This window comes from Oculina patagonica, chromosome 12, assembly GCF_052425735.1.
Source record: "Oculina patagonica isolate OP01 chromosome 12, crgOcupat, whole genome shotgun sequence".
NCBI lineage: Eukaryota > Metazoa > Cnidaria > Anthozoa > Scleractinia > Oculinidae > Oculina > Oculina patagonica.
In genome coordinates, this window is record NC_135769.1 from 9,330,298 (window position 1) to 9,338,754 (window position 8,457).

Sequence of the window (8,457 nt, forward strand, 5' to 3'; positions counted from 1 at the left end):
CTATAATTCCGATTAATTGGAATTTAGAGCACGGTACAATAACAGTGTCGAAAATACGCCGCAAATTTTCCAGTAAAACATGTACAGTAGCGCCTTTTAATACGTTATTTCATTTATTTGCGTCTTTCCTTTTCATCACAAGTCTTATTATTTTCAACGGGTGCTTTGCTCAGGTCAGAAAAATGGTTTATAAGGTTCCATACTTTTACCAAAGCTCTTAACGAACCCTGAAATTGTATCATTTGATATTTCACAGCTATCATGGTGGTGAACAACTCAACCATTCGACTGACAAAGATCATCGCGAATGTCATACTGGCTGGGATGAAAGAATACGCTTTCACCGATTTAACGCAGTTTTTGGTGGAAGTGACGGTGATGGCAAACGTATTGGGAATTTTTACGACGATAGGTCTGCTTATCTATATCAAGGTCACGTGTCCGTACCTTGTGTATGGTGACGGTACCAGGCCTCGCACATTCCACAGTGCTCGTTACCAGATCGTCCCGTACAAACCCAAGGCTAATAAACACAGTCGTTCTGAGCTCGAGTAAACTGTACAGCGGTTTTGCTCTTTCAAATCGTTGCAACCTGGAAGTGAAATGTGAAAGTAATATCAGATAAGAATTATAATACTGTAAATAAGTTTGTCAATGTTGTTTATCTAATATTTCTGTAAATAAAACCTGCCTCCTTTTTAACACTAGCTACACAAAACCTGAAAATGCACATTTGTTTGTTTATTTGTTTACTTTATACATGAAGGCAATTACTTCTTGCACTGCAACATGTGATCGTTGTTATCATCGTCAGTCAAGGCAGTTGTCGACTGCATCTCCCGGGGGGAGTACTTTTTCAGGTTGGAGGTATGTAAAAAGGTAGGGACTTCACGAGCTGAAGTATAGAAAAGGGCAGGAAAAGCTGTCGTTTCCAAAATATCTTGAACAAACGCGCCTTACGGCTGATTGATTGAAGTATTTTGAGGGGTGAGTCGAGTAAAAACATGAAAAAAGAGATCTAGTACTAATCATGCATTCTACTACTGCAGGTATTTTAAAGGGGTACCATAAATCAACTTTGTTTTACGAGGGCACGAACAGTCTTCGACGACAAACCTGTGGCCCTCGGATCCCGATCGAATTGGAATTAGAAGGTTGGTTTTGTGGAGGGAGGAAACCGGAGAACCGGAGAAAACCCGGAGCAAGGACGAGAACCAACAACACTCAACCCACATATGGTACCGGCCGGAACGAACCCGGACCACATTGGTGGGAGGCGAGCGCTCTCACCACTGCGCCACTCGCTCCCCCACCATATTCTATGGAAGGTATTTAAAAGGGTTAGTGTTTGGACTTACATAACAGACAGTACAGCAAAGCGGATTCTACGTTAAAAAGTACACTTTTTTCGCGACATGCCCTAAATACCTTTTCATCTCTTCGCTTGCCTCCTTCTCCACTTCCACCCAAAGAAACAAAATGGGGAGAAAAGTGTCCGGACCCCACTCTTTCTTATCAGAAGGGTGGCGCGGGCGGGTACCTTGGCCAAGGATAGGCCGGGATGAGACAAATGATGAACAATCCCTCATTTCAGTTCCGCCCGGCCCCATCACATGACAGTGATTCGTGGAGCCACCTCTTACAATGTCGTGTATGAAAAAAAATCACACAGATGATTTTCAAGATGAGAGAGTCTCCCTGTATGACTCCACGAGCAAAAATGTGCAGCGCGACTAATGATCACTAATTTCTATCCAACCTTTTTCTCTTTCGAAATCTTAAACGTAAACCTTTTTTTTTTCGCTTTCGGGAGATCAAAACGAATAAAAGGAATACTGAAAAACTAGACTTAAGGAGTAAAAAACCGGTGCGATATGTGCTCTTTTTTCGCGCGTTATTTGTACTCTACTGCCTTCACCACCCGTGACCACAATTGGAACCTTTCACAGCGTGACTTGGCTCATCACGCAAGACATCCACAAGACTATAAGAACCTATAAAGTTTTCGGGTCCCCTGGTCTAAAATATACTGGGTAAAAATTAAAAATGTGACCATATTTTTAAATGAGGTATTTTTGAAATGTTCTAATTCCATGAACTGAGTAACAGATTTTTTTATCCATACAACGTGCCACTTTGCATACACTAGCACCCGATACAGCACCGAATGTTTGTCATCTATACATGCACAACTTCCGCTCCGATGCACGCGAGGTCAGAGGTTTCGATCTGCCTCTTTGGCTGCTGAAAATAGAATGAAAAGAAGATTATATTTATTTAGGCTAGATTTTCTCGGAATCACAAACACAATAGACGGGTGTGTTCGATTTCGCTGTCGTTTCGCAATCTGTAGTTTACGATGGAGTCTCTCTTGAAAAACCTCAAAAAACAAGTTACTTGTTCGATCTGTTTGGATACTTACACCAAACCCAAGACAATAACTTGTCTTCATACCTTCTGCCTTGAGTGCTTAAAGAAACACGCATTAACCAGCCAAAGACAAGGAAAATATCGTTGCCCAGACTGCCAAGAAGAGATTGGCATCCCTGAAGGAAATCGTTTTGATAATTTGCCGACCAGTTTTCTGCACAACAGTTTGTTGAGTCTTCTCGCTGTTCGACAAATTGGCGATGGAAGTGAGATCAGTTGCGGTACTTGTAAGAAAAAGAGCGCTGAGATCAGCTATTGCTTTGATTGCGAAAAACTGTTGTGCCCTGACTGTGTTAACGCACACGAAGTGTTCCAAGCTGCTGCCGCGGCGTTTGAAGGACACAAAGTCACGCCAGTGAAACAGTTTCAAGCACAAGACTACGAGGCCTTGTTAAAGCGAAAGTCCTTTTGCTCTCAGAAGTACCACGAGAGAGAGGTAACGAAGTTTTTCTGTGTTGATTGTCAAACTTGTGTTTGTCAAGTTTGCATAAACACAAAACACAAGACCCATGATGTTGACCCGCTTGAAGAAGCAGCTGATGGCGAGAAAACTAAGATCATGGCGGGCGTCGAGTTGATGAAAGAAAAGAGAAAAGTTTACAGTGATGTGATGCGTCAACTTGAAGAAACAGCTTCCAAGCTGGAAGATAATGTCAACACCGCTATACGTGAAGTTTCCCAAGCAGCCGAACAAATGATCGCTACGATTCGAGAACGCAAGCAGGAGACCATTACCGCCCTCAAGAATACACTCGGATCGAGAACGGAGAAATTAGACGGCGCCAAGGCGCAAGTACAGTCCTCGACCAAGCGAATTGACCAAGCAGTTGAGTTTGCCGATAACCTGGTTCAAGGAAGCTCAAGCCTGGATATTATGCAAAGCAACAAGAATTTGGAACAGCGATTTGAAGATCTTAACAAGACCCCAGTCCCAGCAGTTCCGGTTAGTTCCTTTGTGAAGTTTGTCTCGACTATTGCACCTGAGAGTTTAAGCCTGGGTTTCATGGCAACCAGCGAGACAGATGTACATCGATCCACAGTAGAAGGACTGACTGAAATTTTTCAGGCTGGCTTAGAAGCAGAGTTCGTGGTCAGTCCTAAAATATCTGCAGAAGAACTTAAAAGTGAAGCTCAGCGTATAAAATTTCACGTTGAAGTGCTCGTTGAACCCGCAGACAAAGTGGAACAGTTTAATTGTTTGTGAAAAAGAAGATGGAAATTTCCAGGTGAAATTTATACCAAAAGTACCAGGCAGCTACAACATCACAGTAAAGATAAATGGCGACAAACTTGCTAACAGTCCTTTCACTGTCCAGGTGAAGGAACGACGGCTTGATGTTGTGGGCGAGTTAGATTTAAAAGGAGAAAAATTCCCCAAGAGCCATGTGGGATTGCTTTTAACAGTAAAGGGCTGATCGCTGTAGCTGACAGTGGAGGAGACTGTGTCCTAATATTTGACAAGGAAGGAAAGTTTGTGCGAAAACTTGGCTGCTGTGGAGAGAATCCTGGACAGTTTATCTATCCAGCTGGCGTCACTACCTGTGTGTTACTCAACGTCATTCACGGCTTCTGGTGACAAACAATCTTGTCACAGCTCGACGTGCATGGACACACTGAGCACAGGAACACGATGGAGTCAGTGAGCTCGCGAGGGACCCACGGGGACAACAGTCAGTTCGGTCACAAGTCACCCCTGCGGGTGTAGCGGGCGAACACCCCCCCCCGGAGAGGACAACACGAGCACAACGGAACAGACCACATACAATGTGTTTCATCTCCCCCACCATGCAAACGAACCTCAGGATCACTGTGGGGCACACCACTGGCGCTGACCGCGCGAGAACACTCTCTCAGTTCGACGTGCCGCGCACAGATCCCGTCAGGGTGAACGAACAGCCCGGCCACCACGAGACACCCTGAGACAGCACTCCCACAGGGGGCCCATGCCACTGTTTCTCCGCCGATGCAGGTACCTGCTCCAGCGCCAAAGTGGATCCGCCGAGACCCCCACACTGACTCCAGGCACTCAGAGGATCTGAATGGCGAGATGGGGGCACCACCAGGACGAGGATGACACCCTGCAGTGTGGGAAGGGAAGTGCCCCAGGACCACGAAGTGGCGACGCACACTCCCACCACCACCTCCCAGGGGCGCCGGACCACGACCCCAGACACGACGACCATGACCACAGAGCGACGCCCGCCCGCCGACCCGCAGGGCCTGTGTGCGGAGCCGCCGGACAGCGGCCCGATCCCCCCGGGGCCCGCGGACGGAGGACCCCCAGAGGTCCCGCCCCCCGGCCCCCCCAGAAAGACCAGGACCGTGACCACCAGCGACAGGTCTGGAAGATGCGCCAGGTCAGCGAAATGCTCTCCACCACCACAGCCGAAGTAAGGGCCAGGCGGCACTCTCCAGCTCAGCTGCTCGTAGTCTCTTACATCTTTCCACATACAGCACCACTCTGCCTGTCCCAGCTGACAGCCAGTCACGGGAGACTGCATTTGCGAACACCTACGCCCACGACCGGCCCGCGAGCGAGACAATCGAAAGGGACGTGAAGAAAGCATGCCCTCCCCCACGGTTTGGTGGACATCTCACTTGATGTGAGGGATACAAAGTGACAGCCATGTCCATCCACCAAGTCACGCGCCGATCCACGTGCAGATCTGCAGGAGTCCCGCAGCACGGGCCCGGGACCCATCGAACGAACCGAGACAAATGGCCCAGAGCCAAGGCACCAACACCGCCACGGAAGAGGACCACTGCGCTAGTAGCCGAAGACACCGAAGGCCGCGACCACTAGCGAGAGGAGTGTCCCAGCGGACCGCTGCTCCATAGGCTGGGAGGCACCCCCGCGAAGCCCACCAAGCCCGCGCCCGGATGACCCCCTGTCACCAAGCCCCCCTCCCCCGCGAGGGCGTGCGACGACAGAGAAAAGACCCAGACAGGGAAAAAGTTGGCCACGAACCAATGGAGTGCCGAAACTCACTAGTGGCGAGATGCTCCCTGCAGCTCCATACGAGCTCTGAGTTGAGCCCAAGTTGCGCCGAGACATTTGAAGCCAGAGTGCCCGAGAAACAAAAAGCCAAGAAGGAACAATAGAAGAAGCGAGGAAGAAAGGAAACACAGACGCAACCACACCCTCAAGGTGAACGAGGAGAAACCCACACTACAGAAGGAGAGGAGAAGAAGGAAGAGGCGGGGAAGACAAAGAAGGAAGGGACGGACAGTCACCACTGCAAGTCAGTTACCCCGAAGCCCAATGAAGAGCAGCCTCAGGGCTTAGCCGAGGACAGCGTGCGAACAGGCGAAAAGGAATGAAGCAAGAGAAGAAGAGATCAGAGGAGAAAGACAGGGAAGAGGGGGGGAGAGAGAAGAGAGGGAGAAAGGGGAGGGGAAGGGGGAAAAAGAAGAAAAGGGAAAAGGGAGAAAAGGACACATGTGCAAAATGGAGAAGTGACCATGAGGAAAAAAATGAATGTGCCAGAAACAGAAGGACAGCACGGAAAGGGTGGCTAGACAGATGGAAAAGCCCCCCTGCCAAAAGAAAAAGAAACAGGGAAGCCCCCAAGTAAGAATGCAAGAATGCCCCCAGAGCCTAAAGCAGAAAAAGCAGAAAATGACAGAGAAGAAAGGGAGAGAACCACACGTTCCAACAGGAGAACGCGCCAGCCCCAAAAGAACAAAAGACAAGCATAGGAAGACAGAAGAAACGAAAAAATAGTGACCCGACACGAGGAAGGGCAGCAGCGAAAAGACCCAAAGAACGAGAAGGACGACATGAAAAGCATGAAAGAGCATGCCCACGCAGAAAACAGAAAAGGCCAACCCCGAGGGGACGTAACGGAGGAGGAAGGAAGACGAAAAGGGAACAGCGAACAGAGGACAAAGCGACACCCTGAATCAAGACCTCCAGCTGTCGATAATCCCTTTAGTAATCCACGTAGTTGCTCCACTGAGAGATAGGACAGTCACCTGGGGAGTCGCCCAGTGGAGGAGACAAGAAGAAACACAGAAAAGCGATACAAGGAAGGAAAGCAGAGGGAGGGAGGAAGAGCAGGAAGATGCGAGTACGTGATGTGTGTAGGGTACCACGGGGGCAAACAAGTCAAGTTTTCGGGTCCAAAGTCACCCCGCGGGTGTCAGCGGGCTGTCAAATACCTGAATGATGACGAGATTCTGGTGGTAGATCCCTTAAATCACCGAATTCAACAATTCAATGTACAGACAGGGAACTTTGTGAAAAGCTTTGGAAAGGAAGGGTCAGGAGAGGGCGAGTTTAAGAATCCATTAAGCGTTTGTATGGATGGTGAAGGACACGTTGTTGTAGCCGACTTCAACAACAACAGAATCCAGGTCTTAACAAAGGATGGCGAACCTGTGTTTAAATTTGGAGATAGCGGATTAGAAAGACTCAACCTACCCACTGGATGCATTTATCACAAAAACATGTTCATTGTATCTGACTTGGGGAACCATTGTTTGAAAGTCTTTGACAGTTCAGGGAAGTTTTTGTACAAGATTGGAGAAGCAGGCAAGGCTGACGGACAGTTGTCCTCTCCTTGGGGTTTGTGTGTTAAGAAATATGGCAACCGTCAGAATCTTCTTGTATGTGACAGTGGCAATGGTCGCATTCAACAGTTTACAGTGGAAGGTTGTTTTACTGGCAAAACTGTAACTGGACTACAAGAACCATTGTACATAGCTACAACACCAGATGGTCGTATTTTGGTATCTGATTTTAAAGCGAAAAAAATATATTTGCTAAAATAAGTGGCTAAATGCGAGAGAGAACATTGTCGGACTTTAAAAGTGAAATGTAGCTCAGAGTATGTTTTCACAAAACGCTGAAAACGGCGAGTGTGATGTATCATTAGAAACTGTCAAATTCAATGAATTACTTGCAAAGATGGAAACAAATCTTGTATCAAAAACTTCTCAGTTTCTACAACGTTTTTTATATCAAATCATGTGGAAATTATCATTTTTTGGGCGTTTTTTTTTGTGCAAATAAGACAAGGAACAGTTCTTTCCTGTATACTTGTCATGATACAGGTATTCATAGATCGAGGGGAGAATCCCCCGCGTGAGAAAGAACTTTTTCATGTCATTTTCTAGCAAATAATAATGCCGATTTTAGGTGATTGTTTTTAACGACTTTAGATTTTTCACTTATTTCGCCTTTTACTCCACTGATTAACAATTCCAGATGTTATAAACAGAAGTAAACATGATCACCAATTTGAATAATAAATATTTTTTCTTTTGAATTGTTAAATTGGGTCTTCACGCAATGATTCTTCTGCGTTACTACCCAAATAAGGGCTGGGAAAGAAAATATCTGACCGTGTAGTGATAGTTTGCGTTACGCCACCAATTGCAAGGAGTGTGTGACGCGGAGAGCTATTAGCTGCGGTAAAAAACAATGTTGTAAACATTGTAAATATTGCTATAACAAGTATTGTACATTCCAAATCTTCAATTAGGGTTTTTTCAGCATGCAGAATAAGACTAAGTTTTCAAGTTTCTAACAGATCATAGCACGTAGCCCCCAATCAGTGTGTATGTCCAACTTATACAGGACAATATAAATATTATAATGCATATTTTTTTATAATAATAAACTACAGTTGAACCTGATCACACCTGTTGTTTTCTGGTCTCGTTGCGATTAAATTAAGCTTCTCCTACAGTCATCTTGACCCTTAACCTTTAAACTCCGCCACTGTTTAATATCAGAATTCTCATTACTTCTTCAAGTCTCCATTATGAAATCTATTTTGAATTAGGTTTGAAAGCAATGTGTGCTGCCGGAAGTCATACTTACTAATTACAGCCAATCAGCGCAACACTCTTTCTCTGAGATATTTCTCTTGAACCAATCAGGAAAGCGCCCAGATTCTGAACTTTTTACACACGCCGGCTCTGGAAACCAAAGTGGTGCGATAGTTTACGTTACATAAACGTGACATATCACGCAAAACCCGGGGGGATAGTACTGTATAGTAGTTCCCAGATTGTCTCGGC

At 46.3% G+C, this 8,457-nt stretch overlaps 1 pseudogene; it reads left to right on the forward strand.

Annotated features, from left to right (window-relative positions):
* The first annotated feature begins 2,325 nt into the window (after window positions 1–2,325).
* On the forward strand, window positions 2,326–8,049 carry LOC144631582 (E3 ubiquitin-protein ligase TRIM45-like; annotated as a pseudogene).
* The last annotated feature ends 408 nt before the right edge of the window (window positions 8,050–8,457 follow it).